Below are 23028 nucleotides of genomic sequence, written 5' to 3'. Positions count from 1 at the left end.
AGTTCGGTGTCGATAATCACTCCCAGACTCTTCACTGATTTGACCGGGACTGGGGAGGGGCCTAGCTCCGAGGGCCAGAACTGCGGGCCCCAGTGAGCATGGCTGAGTCCAGGAAGAAGGAGCTCAGTTTTCCCAGGGTTTAGCTTCAGTTGGTTCCGGTTCATCCAATGTTGGATGTGGATCATAACTGCGTGAAACGTGTTGATGGCATGAGGTGAATTGAGCGGGAGGACAAACTGTAAATCGTCGGCATAGTTGTAGACAATGATGTCCCATTTCTGAAGAGAGTGGATCAAGGGCCGGAGGTATAGGTTAAACAGGAGCGGTGAAAGAGAGGAGCCCTGAGGGACTCCGCAGGTCGTGGGGGTTTTTGTTGCGGTGTAGGGGCCCAGGCGGACAGCCTGTGTTCTTCCAGTCAGGAAAGACTCGACCCACTTAAGAGCAGTACCCTGGATGCCTGCCTGTCCGACACGGTGGAGGAGGATGTTATGGTCCACCGTGTCGAACGCGGCCGACAGGTCCAGGAGTACGAGGGCTTGGGGGAACGCCGCATCCGCATTGCTCCTGAGTGTGTCCAGGACTGCCAGAATGTCGGCGTCAGTAGAGTGGGCAGGTCTGAAGCCGGCTTGGTTTGGCTCAAGATGACAGGAAGATTCGATAAAGTTTGACAGACATCGGGTGACATGGGCCTCCATTAATTTTGAGAAGTAGGGGAGAAGGGAGATGTGGTGGTAATTGGAAGGCTCCCCGGGGTCGGCGCCAGGTTTCTTGAGGAGGGGCACTAGGATGGCTTCCTTGAGAGAGCTAGGGACGATGCCACTGCTGAGTGAACCATTCAGTAGGGGAAGAATACAGTCGGGTAGATTAAGGCAGATACTCCGCAAAACAGATGGCGGACAGCAGTCATTAGGGGAGCCGGATTTAACGCGAGTGGCCAGTTCCGCTAATGAGATAGGGTTCAGAGCAGGAAAGGTAGTGAGGGTCAGGGGGTTGTAAGAGGAAGTGTCCGATGGGTATGGCTGGGGAGGGGAAGGGATAGAGTTTTTGATTTTTGTGATCTTTTCCACAAAGAAGAGGTTGATTGTGTCACATGCCTCTTGAGTAGGGGTCTGGGCTGGGAGGGTTCTGTCGTCTGTGGTAAGTTCATTCATGACTTTGAACACCTCCTTAGATTTGTTAACCGCCAACGAGATCCTATTGGAAAAGTGTTCCATTTTAGCTGGGTTAATGGCAGTTTTGTATTCTCTGCGCGCAGCCATATAGGTCTGCCTGGCTGAGATGAAATAATCGCGTCTCCAGATGCGTTCCAGCTGGCGCGTTTTTAATTTGTGTTGTTTGAGGTCATCGGAGAACCATCTGTGAGAATGGTGATGCCTAGTGCGGGGGAATTTGATCAGGGGGGCAAAGTGGTCACTGGCCGACTTCAGCCAGGATCCGATGTCGTATTCTATTCTGTCGATGTTATCAGAGGGATTAAAGACTGGACGCGTGTCGGCCAGGGTTGTGAGGAAGCCCTGGGAGCCATATGTACTCCATCTTCGTGAGAAGCCGCCGGCCATCAGAGGAGCAGGAATCCGGCCGACGACAGTGATGGAGGTGTCAACTAAGTAATGGTCTGACAGACACAAGGGGATATATCTGGCTGGGACAGCGCCAGATTGCAGGTCCAGATCTGGTCCAGGATGTGGCCCTTGGTATGGGTGAGTCGGGTGACCTGTTGGGTGAGGTTCAGACTGTTGAGAGACTCAAAGAGCTCTATAGCATGGGGACCGGCGTTGGTGTCATTGAACCAGTAGTTTAGGTCGCCGAAAAGGGCGAAGCTGGAGTGCTGCGTTAGTAGATTGGACAGCTGTTCGCTCATGAGGGTAGAAAAGGATGGCATTGGATATGGAGGCCGGTATAAGAGGAGGAAAGTGAGGGCACCCGTGTCAGTTTCCACAGTAATAAGTAAGTTATCCACCTCAGGGAGGGGGAGGGAGTAAGAGGAGATCGAGTTCAGGCGCTTAGATATAATGGCTGCCACCCCACCCCCAGGCCGGTCACCGGGGCGATCGGCATGGAGAATGTAATAGTCAGGGGGGAGGGCCGCCAAAATGTCTGGGAGGGACTCTGACGTTAACCATGTTTCAGTCAGCAAGAATATGTCAGGGTTGTTGTTGGATAACAGAATGTAAATGTCCTCATAGTGTTTTACTAGAGAGCGGGTGTTCAAATATGACACCCTAATGGAGGTAGCATTCCTGATCGGTTTGACTGAAGGTGAGCGTCCGCATGGAGGGTGTAGAGCAGGGCGCGTCAGGCCGGCTGTGTGTATACGGCGGATGGTATTAGGAGACAGCGGGGGGCAAGATGCTGTAGCTCTCGGAGGGATTGTGACGAATATGAGGTGAGGTGGCCAGCGAGGCTTGCCCTAAGGCCCGGCCTGGCGCGGACGGGCGCAGACGGGCTTCCCCTTGGCGCGACTTCGGCGCGCAAGCGGCGCGACTTCGGCGCGCAAACGGCGCGCCCGCTGCGCTCGCCCGCTGCGCGTCGGAAAGATACACATTATTTATAGGTGTGGAGGGGCGGCGTCGGGGGGCCTGGCCTCAGAAGGGGGCGTGGTCTCCATCCTCGTCGAGATGGCGGCAGGGGGAGATTGTTTGCTCTGGGGGCCGCGGCAGCGCTGGATTCACTGTGCGATCACAACAGGAGCAAGTGAGTGCCAAGTGCAACAGAGTAAAGTGACAATCAGTACAATAGTAAAGTTTTTTTTTTTTAATCAAGTAAAAACGCTCTCGGTTTCCGCCTCAAGAGCTCAGATCTATCTTAATGAGGGGCGCTTGTATTCAGCGCTATTTGTAGGGCGGCGCCGGGGGGCGTGGCCTCAGAAGGGGGCGTGGCCTCCGTCCTCGCCGAGATGGCGGCAGGGGGAGATTGTTTGCTCTGGGGGCCGCGGCAGCGCTGGATCCACTGCGCGATCACAACAGGAGCAAGTGAGTGCCAAGTGCAACAGAGTAAAGTGACAATCAGTACAATAGTAAAGTTTTTTTTAAATCAAGTAAAAACGCTCTCGGCTTCCGCCTCAAGAGCTCAGATCTATCTTAATGAGGGGCGCTTGTATTCAGCGCTATTTGTAGGGCGGCGGCGGGGGCGTGGCCTTCGACCTCGCCGAGATGGCAGCACGGGGAGATTGTTTGCTCTGGGGGCCGCGGCAGCGCTGGATCCACTGCGCGATCACAACAGGAGCAAGTGAGTGCCAAGTGCAACAGAGTAAAGTGACAATCAGTACAATAGTAAAGTTTTTTAAAATCAAGTAAAAACGCTCTCGGCTTCCGCCTCAAGAGCTCAGATCTATCTTAATGAGGGGCGCTTGTATTCAGCGCTATTTATAGGGCGGCTTCAGGGGCGTGGCCTCAGAAGGGGGCGTGGCCTCCGTCCTCGCCGAGATGGCGGCAGGGGGAGATTGTTTGCTCTGGGGGCCGCGGCAGCGCTGGATCCACTGCGCGATCACAACAGGAGCAAGTGAGTGCCAAGTGCCACAGAGTAAAGTGACAATCAGTACAATAGTAAAGTTTTTTAAAATCAAGTAAAAACGCTCTCGGCTTCCGCCTCAAAAAAATGCCTTAAATGCAATTTGACTAACTTAATATGTACAGACCTCTGTCGTTCCCACATCCCAAGGGGCTCGTTGTCGTCCTTCCTTCACCAAGCCCCGCCTCCAAGAGCTTGGTGCAGTGACTAATTGGCAGAAACTCGAATTCACTACAAAATAAAACAATAAGCATACAAGCGTGCTTTAAAAACTTCGAAAATCCTATTCTAATAACCATATTTTCCAATTTGCAAATGTAGCAAAGTAACTATTCAGGATTGTTGCAGACTCTACCAATCCTAGGTATCTGCAGATTTCACTGACAGAAAACATGTTTTGTTCCTAGGGGCTTTCTCCCTTCTTCTTCACCATTAGTATCCATCCACTTGTTAGGCCTATTTGACCATATGACTCCACAGGAATTCTTTGTACTTTGGCCTCATCAGGGCCTTTGGGCTATCCTTTGGACACCTCTGCCATCACAATTATTTGTTTTCCAGTGTATAGTGCAAACTTGACCCGAAAGTATTAGAGCGTTTTACATGAACACCACTTACATTACACAAGGAACCGTTCTTTTTTTAAGGCACGGGGAGATTAAGTGATTCGTCCAGAATCACAGGATGGTGTGCCTTTACACTTAGTAAAGGCTGTGGGAGTTATAGTATCCCCTCTCCTGACGCCTTTAAAAAGTGCCCTAAAGTTTGGAGCAGATCTTCTTGGGCTGGAAACAGCAGTTATTACAATTTTGCTAAAAGGTGAAGGCAAATTTTAGACTTATATCACTTCTTAACTTTTTAAGAAACAAAAACCCAGATTCAGTGGCAGGCATAACACAACGAAAGTGTGGGGGGGGGGGGGGCGGGACGGGGAATTGAGGGTCAAAATAATATTTTAAAAAAAAATCTTACCTCTTGCTGTTCCGACGCTGACAGCCGACTCGGTACTTCAGTCACAGCAGTCTCTCTGATGCTCAGGCTCCCCACCCAATCCAGACACTGCTTTCATGCTATGAGAGCAGCACCAGGATTGGTCTGAGCAGCCTGGCCTGCCACTCAGAGACTCCCTGGGAACCTGCAGCTTTTCTCCAACCCGGCTGTGAACATAACTGGGTTGGGGAAATAGAAGCGCGCATGTCTGTTTGGCCGCCCTGAGTCCGCTGGCCATACTTACATGCGTACTTCTAAGTGCCCGCCACTCCTGCCTTTCATGGCCTGACCCCACCCAGCACGAACGCACCGTCAACCAGAGCCCATCACAGAAAAATACAATATTATTGTTTTAATATAATTTATTTATTTTATTACCTCTTAGCCATAAATATGATACATCAATACCAAAACACATGAGAGCACAGAGGATTAAACATAAATTGCCCGAAAGAAACAGAGAATGGGATAGTAGCACAAAGCATCACTAATTACAGTTGCCACACGTAAAACAGAAAAAGCTAATTACATAAATGTAAACACAAACACAGATATCATGGGTGCAGCAAATTATTAATCCCACTGTAAACTAGACCACACCCTTTTAAATTTTAACCAAGAGCGCAGGCCTCTAGCCTTAGCTAATGCTAATTACATTTCATAAATTTCTCTTATCAAGACCCAAAATTCCTTAATAGTCGGGCTCGCCCTTTGGATCCATGCTTGGACAATACATAAACGGGCACACACTATAATAATTGAAACGATTGCTCTTGAAAGAATACTGTGATCTATTATTACCCCTAATACTATTTCCTTCTCTGTGATCTGGTTATCATGAGCGACCAATGTTGTAAGCACCTGGGTTATATCAGTCCAAAATCGGCTCAACCTAGGACAAGTGACAAACATATGATGTAGGTCAGCAGCATATTCTTGACATTTCGGGCAGTATGACCTAACAGACGATTGAATCATAGCCCACTTAGAAATAACCTCTGTGTAGTAAAGCATAAACATAAAATTATATTGCTGAAGTTTCAGATTAACTGACGTCACTGCAGCATCTATAGTCTCCAAAGAATCCTGTACATCCTCCTTTGTTACGTCAATTTCAAAAATCCGGCTTAGCTTAACTGTTATCTGTATGCCATCGTCACTAACAGCAGCTTAAAGTTTCTGATATGCAATTCCAATAGTTCCATGACCAGAGGTTTGAAAAATAAACAGATAGTACCTCAGAGGGACTCGGCATGTCTAATAAGCCTTGACCACGTATGAAATAGTCCCTTAATTGCAAATACTTAAAAAACATATGCTGTAACAACCCAAACTCTTCGTTCAGGACTAGACACAATCAAAATACTTGTCCATCTTACAGCTGACCAAGTTGTACTATGCCCTTATGCTGCCACCCTCTCCCAGGGTGATCATGAAATATATCTGGCAGTATAGGATTCCCTCACAGCATTGTGTATCTGTGCAACTCTGGCAATGTATACACTTTACAAATATCATGCCATATCCTGGTAATATCTCTAATTACCTTAAACCGGACCCGCTTGTAGTAATTAGGGTCAGCCATTTTATACAATAAGAATCACGTAACTGGTTCACAGGCTAGTTGGTACAATAGCCACACTGTGCCGGTGTCAGGCCCTTTAAGTAAACTTTGAATTCGACCTACAAATGCAGCCCAAAAATACAATTTAAAGTCTGGAAGCTTAAAGCCACCTTGTTTATATGGTAATTTAATATACTGAATAGCTTTCCTTGCGTGCCGATAGTCCCATATAAAGCTGCCTACGACACCATCTAAACGCTTCAAAAACATCCATTTCACCCTTAGAAGGATAGTGCGATATAAATAAAGACATTTTGGAAGAATATTCATTTTTACGACATTGCACCTCCCAAATATACTAAGTGGAAGCCGGTGCCAACTATGCAATTTCGCCACCAGCTTTTTTAACAATGGGTCGTAGTTTAATGTGACAACATCATCAACTTGGCTGCTAAGGCAAACTCCAAGATATGTTGCCGTTTTAGTAATCCCTAATGTTGCTGGGGCTACTACCGGTTGAAAATTTAGAATTGTCTGGGTCTTGTTCAAATTTAATTTGTAGCCAGAAAAAGAGCCAAATCGCTGAGCCTCGTGCGTAATTTCTACTACAGCTTTCACTGGTTTGGAGGAGAAGATAGGAATATCGTCTGCATATGCAATTAATTTTAATTCCAGACCATTAAAAGACACATGGAAAATCCTAGCATTTTGCAGCAAGTGCTTTATAAAGGGCTCAATATAAAGAGCATATATAAATGGGGTTAGTGGACACCCCTGCCGCGTACCCCTTTGAACATTAAAGTAAGATGAAGAGAGACCATTGAGTTTCACTGCCACTGTTGGGTTGCTATAAAGCTTCTGGACCGCCAAGATAAACCTATGGCCGAGACCGAGTGACGACATTGTCAGACATGGTGCTCCACATGGCAAACGGTCGAAGGGCTTCTCGGCGTTCAACATCAACATCCCGATTTTCTAGTTTCATTGACTAGAGACATCGAATGAAGCTATAGCCATATTATTGTGGGAAGCCGTGTCTCTACTAGGGACAAATCCATGTTGTTGCTCCAACACTAAAAGATAAAAAACTGGAGCCAAACGGGAGGTGAGTATTTTTGAGAAAATCTTTGCGTCCGAATGAATCAGCGATATAGGCCAAAATGAGCTCATTTCCTCTACAGACTTCCTCTTTTTTGGAAGACTATAATATTAGTAATATTCCATGAGAAAGGAGCATCCTCCGCTTGAAAGATTTTATTACATAATACAAGAAAGACAGTTGTCAATACTTCTTTAAAGATTTTATAAAATTCCAACGGAATAGTGTCTTCACCAATAGCCTTACCTGTTGGCAAAGCTAACTGCTTCCTCAACTTCCCCGAGATCTACATCTTTTTGCAAATGCTCAGAAAGCAATGGGATCAAGACCGGCATTGCAATTTCTTGTATACAGTTTGAAGCATTTTGCTGACAAAATGGTGTTGAATCGCCATATAAGTTAGCATAAAAGAGCCTAAATTGTTCCACTATATCTATTGATCGAGTATAGTCTATACAGTCTACTCCCTTAATTAATTTTATATGTGATCTAGCCCTTTGGTCAGCAATCTGACTAGCCAACAAATGAGCAACCCTTTCCCCATATTCATTGGATTTATACTTGTGTTAGTTATTGGCTACCTTGTCCCTCAACCTTCTCTTTGATTTGGCTCTTACTTCAATAACCTGTTGATAAATCTGTTGTTCACCTATGTCCCTTAGTGCAATGGCTCTAGCATGTTGTTGCTCCAAATCTAAATAAAGCCTATGTTCCTGCTCCACCAGTTGCGCATCCTGCCGATTCTGTTTAATGATATATTGCAATGCAGCCCCTCTTACATAAGCCTTCAAACAATCCCAAATTGCTGCAATGGATGCTGTCCCCCAATTTTCCTCTAGGTACTCCCCTAATGTTCTTCGCATAAATTCCACATAGTCTGAATTACTGAGGAGATGTCTAGGAAAAGAGAATTCCCTGACTGCTTCTTCAACCCCGGGTAGGAGCTGTACTGTTAACATCACTGGGTTATGAGCCAATGTAATTTTCGGACATACCTCTATGGATGCTTTTTCAAGCGTAGTATTTTTCGTAAAAATCATGTCTATTCTAGAATACTGTTTATGCGGTGACAAATAAAAAGTGTATCCTGGTACCGTTGGATATATTCTCCTTCAATCATCCTCCAATTGATGCAGATAAAGAAGTTCTAAAATGGCTGACCTAGTTCTACCCATTCTGACACGGGTTGAGGGACTAGTGGTGTTAATCTTCTTATATAAAATAAAAATTAAAGTTTCCCATGACAATTAGCTCCCCTGCCCACTCCATTAATTCAGAACATAAGTAGTTAATAACCTCATGGCAGTCAGTGTTGGGACCGTATACCATACATACCGTAACCATATGCCCATAGATCAGCAGTTGGGCCATTGCCCACCTCCCTTTAGGGTCTGCCCTAGTTCGAGACACAGTAACTCTACAATTCCTAGACTTAAGTATAGCCACCCCTCAAATAGAGATCGACTGCGAAGTACCTACAAGTATGTCAAAGCCAAGCTGTTTTAACTGGGCTCTATCTTTAAAAGCTAAATGAGTTTCATCAAGCCCTAATATATGAGGTTTAAACATATGCAGTTCCTCCACTACTAGCCTATGCTTCCCAGCCTGATTGAGCCCTGATACATTCCAGCACATATGCTTAAAGTCTGGCATTTAACAATGCTTGTAAACTCAATACACTCACTTCCCCCCTCATTACGTGCCCCTTTCCCTTGTGCTCTACTACTGTGAATTTAACTAAACTATGGCTATTTAAAACCCACCCTCCTTCCATTCTGCCCACTTGACCAATGGAGGCCGACTACCATTCTCTGACTCTCCCCCTCCCTCCCAAACCCCCCAGTGCCTACGTAAAGGAATCGCCCCCTTCCCGGCTGTCCCAAAATGACAGCGTATTGAAGACACTACCTCTACCCCTACGAGTCTCAAGACCCCACCGCAACCCACCACCTCTTCACTAAGTATGTATACAATAATAACAGAACAAAATATGAGCCAAAGATACAAAAGTATTTTTAGAATGTTTGCTGGAAAACACTTCTCATGGCTCCTCTCTACTGTCCCAAAAGTACATCCTTTAAACAATACATCATTTTTTAGCGGTAGACACTTTGATAGAGCTTGTTTAGCATCCCTCTCATTTAAAAAAATGTAGACGGCCGTCTCTAATAATTTTTAAGCTAGCTGGCTCTTGCAAAAACACTTGTGAGCAAACATCTTTAAGAGGATCAATTAATTGGCGCAGCCTCCAGCACTTGTCCATAGTGGATTTACATAAATCAGAACGCAACAATACAGACAAAGTATCCACCAGGGCTGATGGACATGCTTTTAAATAAATTGCTTGGCATAACAAAAAATTACCCAGGTACACCAGATTGGGCATGCAAAATAAGACCTAGCTTGGTTGCCCTGCAAGGTGGACAAAGGCAATCTGTGCGCGCGCTGAACCTGGGTGTCCATATCCCAATCTTCTAAGTCAGGAAAAGCTTTCTGAAATTGACTGACAATGGCGGCCCTCTAGTGCGAGCTTTCCCTTCCTTCCGGAATACCAAAAAACTTAAGATTCTGACGCCGCTGCGGATTCTCGAGGTCTTCGATCTTGGCTTGCATAAACATCATTTGTGAGTCCTGCATTTTTGCAAAATTTGCTGCATGCGTGCTAGCCTCTTCCACCGCTGCAGCACATCGCTGTAGGTCCGTGACCTTTCAAGAAAGCTGAGTGACCTTAAGTGTGACATCCGTCAATGCTTGCTTAATTTCTCTACTGTCAGCCTTAGCCCGCTTATAGTACTCTTGGGCTTCTGCTCGCTAAAGAGTTAGCACTTGCATAATGCTATACAATGACTGTTCTTCACTGTCAGCCAAATGCAGAGATCCCTGCTTCAGGAGCAGGCGCTTATGGTAGTACTAAGCTGGGGGCAGGGTGAAATTTTTTTGAAGGGGAAGCAAGCCCAATTTCTGCTGATAACTCTAGCAGTCCATCAGATGACGGTACAAGGAAACTTGGAGATCCACCAGTAAATCCACCTAGCATCCCGTCCTGGCAATTAGGACCATCGTGATACATAGGTCCATAACCAGGACCATTGTGACACATTGGTACATAACAGAGAGGGGTCGCAAGAGTTGATTGGTGTTAGATTTGGGGGGTCTCTTGTTGGCAGAGGTAGGTACTTTTGACAAATATGGATCCTTGTGTCTTATCAAGGTAAGGGGGTACACTCCTAAAATAACCCCTGCTCACCCCCTTGGTAGCTTGGCACGAGCAGACAGGCTTATCTCAGAGGCAGTGTGTAAAGCATTTGTGAACACATACAGTAACCCGGTGACAACACTACAGATGGATTCCACACCAGTTGTCTTTTAAAAATAAGTATTCTTTATATAGATTTAACACAAGACCACAAACGACAAAACTCCACAATACTGTACGTGAAAGGATAGAATTAGTTTAGTTCTCTTTAGATGGTAAAAATGCGACACTTTGAGTTCAATGTACCTTAGGATGCGTAACGCTATACAACAAAAGTGTTGCAGGGAAGGTGATGTGTGGGTTCCTTACACTCAGGAACGGTGATGTGTCAGTTTCTTACTGCTCTTCCATGGCGGTACGACCCGCAACGCCGTGATGCGATGAAGATCCGGTGCAATGACAGCCGTGCGGCGACGCAATGATTCTTCTGAGCCACGACAGGCCCTGCGACATGCTTCTCCGGTGATGTGAGGCACTTAGGCGATGCGATGCGACAGCTGCAGCGGCGACACCCTTCTTCAGTGATGCAACGACAGTGGCTGCGGCGGCGACACGCTTCTCCGGCGATGCGAGACGCTTCGTGATGTGAAGCGACAGCTGCAGCGGCGACACCCTTCTCCAGTGATGCGACAACAGCAGCTGCGGCGGTGACATGCCTCTCCGGTGATGCGAGTTGCTTCTGCGATGTGAAGCGACAGCTGCAGCTGCGACACCATTCTCCAGTGATGCGACAACTGCGGCTGCGGCGGCGACCCGCTTCTTCCTCGTGAGTCGCGCTTCCAGCTCCTTGCGACACACAGTCCCTCAGAAATCCCAACACAACTGCAGGCACTTCCAAAGAACTCTTGGGGAGCTGGTTGGTGAAGTCTGTTGTCCCTGTGACTTCAGCGGGAGGCAAGCTCTTTCTCAAGCCATTGGAGATCCTTCACAAGTTGATGAAAGTACACACAAAGTTCCTCTCTCCTCTCTTTGGCAATTAGGCAACCATTGCAGGCTAATTCCCCAAGCAGCACTTCAGCTTAGGGATAGTCTCTCCTCAGCCTCTCTGGTTCCTCACCTCAGCAAAGGTTTCTTCTTGTTTCCTAAAAGTGATCTAAAGTTCTGGGGTGTGGGTCCCCCTTTTTATACACAGTTTCTCTTTGTTCTCTGAAGGCAGAGAGGCCTTTGCCTAGTCCAAACAAGTTCTGGTCAGTCCCGGAGCACTCTGTTTACATGACTCCTTCTTTCCTTTCACAGTGCAAGGCAGGGACATCAGACTCACCACAGGAGGTGGAGCCAGCATTGTGGAGGGAAGGCACAGCCCTATTCAGGTCCCAGATGCAACTCCTCCCACCCAACTACATGTAGATCTCTCTATTCAGCCCTGTGATGACTCCCCCTGTTTCCTAGAATCCCTCAGCCCCTGCCACTCAAACTCCAGACAAGGAATACACAACCTAGCAGAGGCTTTGATAGTTAGGCAAGAAAATACCTACTTTCTAAAAGTGGTATTTTCAAACACAGAATGTTAAAACCAACTTCGCTAAAAGATCTATTTTATCAGTTCAGGCATACTAAAATCGAATTTCTACCTGGTTCCCTGAGTCAGTTAGAATTTTGAGATGTAATAATCAAACTGCCCATTCTGGCCTGTGGGGAACAGGTAGCCTTGCAATAGTGAAAACGAAAATGGCTGTAATTCACTATTAGGACATGCCACACACATCAGGGCTTGTCCTACCTTTTAACTACAATGCACCCTGCCATTGGGCCTACCATAGGAGTGTCTGATATGAAGTAAAGGGAAGGTTAGGGACTGGTAAGTGGGTGCACTGGCCCAGTCAACATGGCAGTACCAGACTGCATTGGCAGGCCTGAGACACATTGTACAGGCTGCTTCTGTGGGTGGCACAACTAGTGCTGCAACCCAACAGAAGCATTTAATTTACAAGCCCCGGGCACACGCAGTGCACTGTACTAGGTTCTGACAATTAAACTAAAGCAGCCAATCATGGAGTCACTAATCCATATATCCATTTACCATAGGGAGGGAATATGCACTTTAGCACTGATCAGCAGTGGTAAAGTGCCCAGAGTCATAAAACCAACAAAAACAGGTCAGACAATGTACAGGAGGAAGGCAAAAATTTCAGGGATGACCCTGCAAAAAGGGCCAAGTCCAACAATTGCTCAGCACCTTCTCCAGCCCCTATCCCCGCTGCCATTGCCATATTGCCGGGGTTTGTTAGCCTTGAGACAATAGCCTTAATTTCTCCTTTGGAGGCCACCCGTTTACACAGGGGACTCGCCCCAGAACCAGTCTTTGCAGTACTTGCCGTCGCCTCCTTTAGCCATCCCAGTGCATCGGCAACTTGCAGCTTAACTCCGCCACCTCGACCCTTACCTCCTTTGCCTGCCCTAGTAGCTTTAGGGCCTTTCGCTTTAGCACCTTTCCCCCCCCCAGTGGAGCATTAAATATAATGTTATTTTTATGTGACTGACTGACCAATGGAGCGACGCTCCTCCCCATTACAGAATAGCCGCCCCTGCCCAGATTCTCAAAACTGTCCCAGAACGCAGCGCAGCACCCAGCACTCCATTGCGTGACAGGGAGCGAGCAGGAGAGCGCCATATTCACAGAGATATGGCATCTCCTCCCCTCTCCCTAGCGCTGGCAATGATTGTTATTCTTTTAACACCTGCTTTACAGCTGCATTCATTTTTGGTACTAAATTATTAGATAGGGTTAGTAGATAGGGTTTAGCATAAAAAGCATGGGTGGTTGCATGGGAACATCCATGTACACCCATGTAATGCCCCTTGAAGTAAATTAATGCAAAGTAGTGTTTTGCGCTGCTTTGTGTTTTTTTTCTATACAAACAATCGCTAATACCAATTAGTGTTGGCTTGTTAATCCCCAAATAGGTTTTGCGTCGGGTAAGCGTTCAAAAAGTAACTTTAACCCGGTGCTAAACCTTTTTGAATCTGGCCCAAAGTGTTGTAGAAACACAGAACATTGTGAATCCTGACAAAACTGGCGCTCTTAAGGGTAACTAACCATGTAGTTGAACCTGGGTGATTTAAAATGAGAGTGATTGTGGCGGTGTAGGGCTACTGATTTTGCTTGAACCTTTGGTAGCGCATGACGTCATCACCTCCTTACCCAGTGACTGTACAGAATTAGTTGCTGTGGTAAAGCTTTATGGTGACTAACATTGGCCATGTCAAACAGAATGCAAATTGTCACATTGTCCAAGTCTTCTTTATCATTCGTACAAAAACAGGGTGTTCCTCAACTAGCCATTCTATCACTGTTGTTTTTCAACATCTCCATGCAAACCCTTGTGTCTTCTCCACACTGTTGGTGTGCAGGTTTACATGTGTGCCGACAACACGCAGTTACTGTTTAGTTTGTCTCAACTGAACTTCTCTAACCAAATCTTTGAACAGTCACTTCGCCTAAGCTCTTGTTTGTGTGCTGGGCACTGGTAGATATCTGTTGACTTGTTCTGAGTTAGTACCAACTGTACTAACACTTACACTGATTGCGCGCAATCAGTAATTGATTAGTGGCACACTCAATGAAAACAAGAAACCATCAGTTTAGCAACATTTGTTAGCAATCAAAAATAGTGATGGTAGAATAAAATGTGCAATTAAAATAAGTCAACACATAAATTAAGCAAATAATAGCATTGACAAAACAAATCTAAAAAAATTGATACTTTCTCATCTTCCTGTGTCAGACAGTTCTTGCAGCTTGAAGACCTCCACAGATGCCGGACGGGGATATCAGGGAAAGTGACAACGTGTTGGGTGCATGCTTCTGTCAAGTCTCAAACAAATGTGCATGAAACTCACTCATATAAGAACAACTTGGCAGGTGTCCCTTTGAGAGCATTCCAGCCCTTTTATATGTATCACAGTCCATGTAGTCAGTGGCAGCTGGTGCTATTTGAAAGTGGTGAGGTGTAAAGGTTTGTGTTGGAGTACACAGTGGCGAACAAACGTAGCGAGCAAGCCCAAAAAATCTAGGGGGTTTTGGGGGTGTTCTCCCCCTTGGAAACATTTGAAAAAAGAGTGGGTGAATGGCGCATTTTCAAGCAAATATGAGAAAGCAAGAATGTTAATAAAGGAATAGTGAAAGTGTAGCTATTACATTAATAAAGAGATGTCATATAATAACAAAGTTGCTTATTCAGTATAACCACTGAGCTTCATAACAGACTTCGAGATAACAATGCTGAGTACCTCATGGATTTTTTTATTTACCAAATAACTAAAAGGGTCACTAACTAGCAGCATTTGAGAAGAAATGTTAGAATTAACATATTGTTCACTTTTTGTAGACAAAATCAGCATGTCTGTCTTTAATAGCTGCAAACTTCTCAACTGGAACTATTATGTAAGTGGTACACACACATAACCAATCAGTGGTGTTTATTCCAATAATAACATTTCTGATGGTAGGCTGGCATGCATCTCTGAGAACCAAAAGCATACATCCTATGTGCCAATGCTCTTAGCTTCAGAAACATTTCTCAGTGTCGATGGCTCAACATTTAATGTGCGACGTAGTGTGTGCAGTGCAGTCATGGCCGTAATGGCCAGAGCAGAGCTGCTGACTTTGGAGACACCAAAGTCAGCAGCGCTGCTCTGGCTATTACAGCCATGATTGCACTGCTCATGCATGATATACATCATGCTACAAAGGCATTACAACAATGCAATAATGATGATATATGTTGGACTTGGCCCTTTTTGGCTAAAGTTCCCAAAACTCTTTGCCTTCCCCCTAGACCTTTTTTCTAACATGGTGTTGCCAACCTAGATACTTTGGGCACTTTGCCACTGCTGATCAGTGGCAAAGTGCAAGGGCTCCCTGTATACAGTGTAATGGTAATTGGTTGTCCATAATTGGTATATTTGTTTAACTAGTAAAGTCCCTAGTAAAGTGCAATATGTGTGTAAGGGCTAGTAATGCAAATGCTACAAGTGCGCCTGCAGCACTAATTGTGCCACCCACACAAGTAGCCTTAAAGAGAGAACTCAGGCCTGCCACTGCAGTGCCTGCGCGCAGTTTGTTAAACTGCCTTGTTGTCTCCTGACAAGAGTACCCACTTGCCAGGCCTTACCCTTCCCTTTTTATGCACATCAGACACCTCTATGGTAGGTCCAGGTTACCCCCTGGGCAGGGTGCAGTGTATGTGAAAGGTAGGACTGTATACTTTTATGATCTACATTTATCGAAATAAAGACCAAATGAATGAATGAAAGGTAGGACATGTACTGAGGTGTGTACCATGTCCTGACAGTGAAATACTCTCTATTTCGTTTTTCCCTGTTGAAAGGAAATTTTGCCCATAGTACAGAATGGGGAGGCTGTGTAATATGTTTCCAGCCTATTTTCCCATGGGCTTAAGATGGAGAGGTGAAGTTTAGTATGCCTGAACTCACAATTTAATCCCCCATCTTTTTGTGAGGGTGTTTTTTGCATTGTGTGTTTAGAAACCACACTTTTAGAAGTGTCTGTTTTTTTGTGTTCTAACATTTCTGTGTGTCTCTGCCTGGTTGTGGAATGACTGTCTGGATTTGAATGTGATAGGCTTTGGGGAATATCTTGACCCAGGGGAGGAGGTGAGACAGCAACAGGCTGACCTGCATCTGGAGTGTAGGGGGGATGAGTAGCCCCTGGAGGTGAAGAGGCCTGGGCTGCCACCATAAAACAATGGCTCCATCTCCTGCTTAGTGATTGATGATCCAGACCCCCACTATCAATAGAAAAAGGTATCACTGGTAGGGAGACACCCAGAACTGGTTTGGACAGGGGGCAGTGAACCCCTGAACACAAAGACTTCAAAGACATTTAGGGGTATAACTATGAGAGCTGAAACCCCTGGACTTTGGACTGCTCAAGACTGAAAAAAATTGAAACTACTTTGTGGTCAAGAGGAACCTCTGCCAAGGAAGAAACAGCTGAAGAGACTGAAGGAAAGGACTGACCATTGCTGTGTGTTCTGGGGCTGGCCTGCAGTTTGCTGATTTAACCAAGGAGAGGCTAAGGGACTTTTCTTTGTGCTGTGTCTGCCTGCTTGAAAGGACTTTGCTGTGTTCTGTGTCCTGAAGTAACTTGTCCCCAAGGGCCCGAGGAAAGCTGGCTCCCTGTTGTGGAAACTCAGGAACATAAAAGTTTCCAGAGGTGTCTCAGCAACGCTGTGTGCCCGTGCTTCGCGCAGCCTGAGAATTTCAGGAGGATTGCCCTGTGATCGTGTGCACCCAGAGTCCAAGTGAGTCTCAGCGACGCTGTGTGCGTGTGCTTAGTGCAGCCTGAGACCTTCGTGAGGTTTGCCCTGTGATCGTGTGCACCTGGAGTCCAAGTGAGTCTCAGCGACGCTGTGTGTGTGTGCTTCGTGCAACCTGAGACCTTCATGAGGATTGCTCTGTGATCGTGGGTCCCCGGAGTCCAAGTGAGTCTCAGTGACACTGTGTGTGTGTGTGCTTCATGCAGCCTGAGACCTTGGTGAGGATTGCCCTGTGATCGTGGGCACCCCGGAGCTTAAGTGAGTCTCAGCGACGCTGTGTGCGTGTGCCCTGTTGCAGCCTGAGACCTTCCTCATTGCCATCGGCCCGGACCGGCATCCCCAGAGGAGCTGTGCTTCTGGTCCAAGCCTGTCTTTGGTAAGCAGGGACCTCAAACCATCCCCTTGTGAGGGGGGCCGTGTTCCACTGCCCAAGATCAACGAATTTGCCTCAGAGGCCCAAGTCATGAGGAGAGGAGAGTGAGATCGCACCCCCCAGGTAACGCTCGTGCGTGTGTCGTGCCTAGGGCGGGGTGCGGGCTACGAGAGAAACGATCTGAGCCTTTCCTCATTTTGCAGCGCGAGCCTCCTCCGAAGTATATATTGCGGCCCTTACTTGCCGAAGAGTGGTAGTACTGGGGCCGGAGTGTGGAGCTACACTTTGTTTTACACCATACACATGTTGGGGGCATATTTTGGCAGTAGCTGACCACGAGTCAGCAGGAGTGGCATAGGGACCGTCCCGAGCTCCGTGATCGGTGCCGGAGTACATTATTTTGGTATTACGAACTGCCTGATTGTTGCATTACGCATTACATCATTTTGTTATTACGAACTGCCTGATTGTTGCAGTACGCATTACATCATTTTGGTATAAGGAACTACCTGATTGTTGCATTATGCATTGCATTATTTCTGCATAACAAACTACCTGATTGTTGCATTACGCATCGCATTATTTTGGTATAACAAACTGCCCGATTGTTGCATTACGCATTGCATTATTGTTGCATAACGAACTGCATTATTTTTACATCAGGAAGTGCCTGATTCTTGCATTATGAACTGCATAGCATTGCATTAAGATTACAGTGGATCATCTAGAATTGCTCATTAATACCGCAAGACCCTACAAGGGCTTACTGGCCTAATAACCGGCCAGGTGAAATATTACACATATGCATATGTTGGATCTTTATCGTGTGGTCTCAGCGTATATCTTTTTATATAAACATATACTTGTTGTTTTTTTATGAAACTCGTGTGGAGTCAATTTGTGGTGTCATCATTGGGTTACTGAGAGCGGGGTTGCAAATACTTTACACATTTGTCTTGGAGATAAGCCTGGCTGCTCGTGCCAAGCTACCGAGCCACAGCTTCAGCAGGGGAAGCGCCCACAGCATCGGAGTCAAAACCTCGCGGTGCCATCGCAGCGCGATTTTTACATCGCATCTTCGTTCACATCGCATGCAACGACGGCGCGATGTCATTAACATCGCATGCAACTACAACGCATGCGATGTTAGACATGACAGTGCGATGCGATGTCGGAATACATGGTGGAAAACAAGACACATTGCCAACTGTGTCAGAAAATGATGCGATGCAAATGTGGAAATTCATAAATCACAGGGCGATGCAAAACAGGACACATTGCCGATGCGAATGGTGAAAAACATGACAAATTGGCAAATGTGTCAGAAAATGTTTCACAAATCACAGCGCGATGCAAAACATGACACATTGCCAAAGGTGGCACAAAATGTGTAATCAATGACAGTGCGATGACACATTGTCGATGCGAATGGTGAAAAACATGACAAATTGGCAAATGTGTCAGAAAATGTTTCACAAATCACAGCGCGATGCAAAACATGACACATTGCCAAAGGTGGCACAAAATGTGTAATCAATGACAGTGCGATGACACATTGTCGATGCGAATGGTGAAAAACATGACAAATTGGCAAATGTGTCAGAAAATGTTTCACAAATCACAGCGCGATGCAAAACATGACACATTGCCAAACTGTCACAAAATGTGTAATAAATGACAGTGCGATGCAAATGTTGAAAAACATGACAAATTGGCAAATGTGTCACAAAACGTTTAATAAATCACAGCGCGATGCGAACGGTGAAAAACATGACATGCTAGGGGATGGGTGGATGGGTGGGTTTATGAGTGGCTGGATGCGTGCATGAAGGATGGATGGATGGAAGGATATTGGTGGATGAATGAATGGATGGATGAATGGAAGGATATTGGTGGATGGATGGGTGGCATTAACATGGGCGGAGCTACAAAGAACATTATTAGGGGTGGTTGCTAGGGGATGGGTGGATGTGTTGCATACTGCATGGATGGATGAGTGAATGGATGGGTGATGGTGGATGTTTCAGAATGGATGGGTGATGGTGGCTGAATGTATGGCTGGGTGTGGCTGGATGCGTGCATGAAGGATGGATGGATGGGTGGAAGGATATTGGTGGATGAATGGATGGATGAATGGAAGGATATTGGTGGATGAATGGATGGATGAATGGAAGGATATTGGTGGATGAATGGATGGCTGAATGGAAGGATATTGGTGGATGAATGGGTGGCATTAATATGGGCGGAGCTACAAGGAACATTATTAGGGTGGTTGCTAGGGGATGGGTGGATGTGTTGCATACTGCATGGATGGATGAGTGAATGGATGGGTGATGGTGGGTGTTGCAGAATGGATGGGTGATGGTGGCTGAATGTATGGCTGGGTGGTTGCTAGCCGATGGCTGGATGGGTGGGTTTATGAGTGGCTGGATGCGTGCATGAAGGATGGATGGATGATGGGTGGACGCACGCTATAACATCGCATGGACCATTACGTCAAATAAGTAAGTCGCCTGACCCACTAAAATAAAAGAAACTAAAGAAACTTACAAGTGCTTCTTTTTTATGTTGCTGATTTATGATTTATGTTTGTTTATGCATTTTAATTAGAAACATAAAAAAAGCACTTGTAAATTTCTTGTGGATTAGGCGAGCCTCGAACCTTAGTTCCCAGCACCAAAGTCGGCAGCGCTATCTGTGTGGCCAAATCCTCTCCCTTAGTGCAGAGCCTGCAATTTGCATGTATTACACTTATTCCCCTGCTGTACACCCCACCAAGATCCAAATCAGCCTCCAGATGTACTTTTATTTATGACACGACATTAGAGCTTTACGTCCTATGTGAAGAACATTAGAGCTACTGCGTTATGTCAGATTAACATTACGTTTTTTTGTTTCTCGTGAGGTACAGCAACAGATAGCCTCTTTTGCAATAGACGGGCTGAGACAACTTTAAAAAATTATGCCATTACAATGTCACGTACATGCCCCACTTTATAAAAATGCAGAACAGAAACGGTCTGAGATGCTGGCTACAATCTTGTTGGGCGACACAATCGCAACAGAAACGTTGTTATTATCAAGCGTATTCACAGCCTACATATGTTATAATGGCGCAGATGCAAATAAAAAAAACCAGTCGCTATCACAACTGGGTGGGTGGATGCATGAATTAAGGATGGGTGGAAGGATGGCTGATGGCATTTTTATACTGGGCATTTGTTTAAGTCCTGTGTGAAGAACATTAGAGCTACTGCGCTATGTCAGGTTAGCATTACGTTTTTATTTCTCGTGAGGTCCAGTAGTCTCGAGAGCACGATGTGCGCAGGGAAACATATAGCCTCTTTTTTTGCATGCTATTCTCTATCGCTCCTCTTCACAGGAGACGTAAAGATACGATGGAGACAGTTCCCTGTAGGTAGCCGTATTGTTTTCAGATACAAGTCCAGTTTGGAGCAAAACCTCAATGGTGGCGGGTGAAAGGTGAACACTCCTCTGGGATTTTTTTTTCATGAGTCACATGTAGAAGAATAACATCTGCCAAACGTAGATGCTAAAAACGAACATCAACTAAATGTGCATGTGTGAGGGAGAAAAGGGAAATAAGAGGAAGAACCATGTCTTGATCTCGGTTTTCCATTCAAAACATTTGACATCCCGCATATTTCAATCAGGTATTTATTTCCTCGTGTGTGTGCTTAATGGTTTGTTAAACTCGGTGTTATTCAAAGGCCCGGGATATAGATTTCCCAGCGGTGCACAGTGTATGTCGTAGAACGGCATTGCTAGAACTAAGATTTCGGATAGAAAAGCACATTCGTGAATTCGGCTCAGGATGAAGGCTGTGGATTGCAAGAGAGGGTCAGGCACTCACTTCTCCCTCAAGTACACATTGACAGTGCAGTCTGTAGAATCATAGCCATTGTCCAGTCTGAAACGTGTGGGCTCAAACATTGCGTTGTCATGTCGGGCGATGTAAAGTCGCCGATGTGACACGCTAACTAATTACATGCCCGCATTTGCGTCGCAACAACGTGCGATGAGAAAATTGCCGATGTGACTGCCGGTGCGATGTTATGACCGCGATGAAAACTGCCGCGCGGTCTTTGTTTCCGATGGATCGTCATACAACCCTTCAGCAGCCCACAGATAACTGACTAATATGGAACTACCTATTTTCAATGCACGTTTTAACATTCTACATTCCAGTGAGGTAATGCTGGAATGTAGTAGACATGAGATCACACCAATATCTCCCTTTCTTTACTATAACAAAAACAAAACAATCAAGAGTAAAATATATTTTTTTAAAACATGATAATTCAAAACTTAACATTCACAGCATAGAAAAATTAAAATACGCAAAAGAAAGAAAAACTCAATCATGAAACCTTAATGGGTTTAACAATATTTCTACCACTGCTCCTTCGTTCAATAACAGCAGCAGGATAAGAGGAATATCTCGCCTCAGAAACGTCCAAAGATGAAGATGGAGAAGGAAAAACACAAGGATGCTTAGATGAATTTAATGGAAAAGATCGAGAGAGTGTACATCACTAGAATGCACCTTCCCAACTCTTCCCTTATTCCACCATTCATTCCTGCTTGTTCTCACTGGATGCCTGGTCACAACTTCAATTCTGAAAGGAGGTTTGAATTTTGACATCCCTTTAAGAACATGATTGGGATCTTTAACACGGACCCAATTGCCCACATGTAAGTCTCTTTCTGTAGATTTGACCCTATGGATAGTATTGTAGTGATTATTCATCTTAGTTTGAAATATCTCAACTTTAGGTCTTACAATTGTGTCCAAATTTAACATGCAATCACTCTTGATCTGACACTCTCGCAACCAAGCAGGACATAGCCTGTAGGCAGGAGGTCGTCCTCTTAGAATGAATTTCAAACAGTGAAAGTCCAGAAACAGCCTGTGAGACCACAACATTTCTTCAACAGCTTTACACAAATCTAACTTGTTTTGAACTGCCCACTCAATACATTCCACAAGAGTACAATTCATTTTTTCCACTATACCGTTCGCTTGTGGTTGATATAAAGCAATACATTTGTGTGTAATGGCGTTAGTATCCAGAAAACTTTTCATTTCTTCAGAAATAAATTGAACATCATTGTCAGAACTGATTTCTTTGGGATAACCTTCTCTCAAAAACAAATTGTTTAGAAACTTTATAACCTCGGAAGTGTTAGGTTCTTCTACAAATTCAACTTCCCATCATTTACTATAATAATCAACAACCACAATGGCAAATTTAAACTTCTGCGGTAGAACACTGAAAGGTCCAATGAAATCAATGGCCAGCTTGGACCACACAGACTCAGGTAAACCTACAGGTTGAAGTCGAACCGCTTCAGTCTTGAGTCCTTTATCACTGGTAGCACAAATAACACAGGCTCAAACAACAGCAATGATAGCAGTATCCATTCCAGGCCACCAATAACTGTCTCTAATTTTCCTTTTAGTTATGGTCTGGCCTAAATGTCCTTCATGCCCATATGTAACACTTCTGTCTCTCCAACAAGCAGGTGGAATAAATTCATCCCCCGTACCAACATTCCATTTTCTTCAATCGACAATTCATAAGAGACCTTAAAATAAGGTTGTAAACCTTGAGGTAGTGTCTTTTCTTTAGGCCATCCATTCATGACAAACTTGATTACATTCTCCAGTACATTATCTTTTAAAGATTCAGAATTCCACTCTTGCTCAAAGAAAGTGGTGTCATGACAAACATCAACACTTGCAATTAGACACTCATCATCATTTTCATTACTATTCTCAGGATAGTCAATAAAACCTAAGGGTAAACGAGACAGATAGTCTGCCCTACAGTTCTCACCACCAAGAATATGTTCAAGAATGAAATTATATCGTAAAAGTTTTTAACTTAATCTTGCTATCCTTGATGTGTGATCTTTAGTTACAGAACCACT

Source organism: Lissotriton helveticus, chromosome 10 (assembly GCF_964261635.1).
Source record: "Lissotriton helveticus chromosome 10, aLisHel1.1, whole genome shotgun sequence".
Classification (NCBI taxonomy): Eukaryota; Metazoa; Chordata; class Amphibia; order Caudata; family Salamandridae; genus Lissotriton; species Lissotriton helveticus.
The sequence above is the reverse complement of the archived record's forward strand: the minus strand, read 5'-3'. Positions refer to the sequence as shown.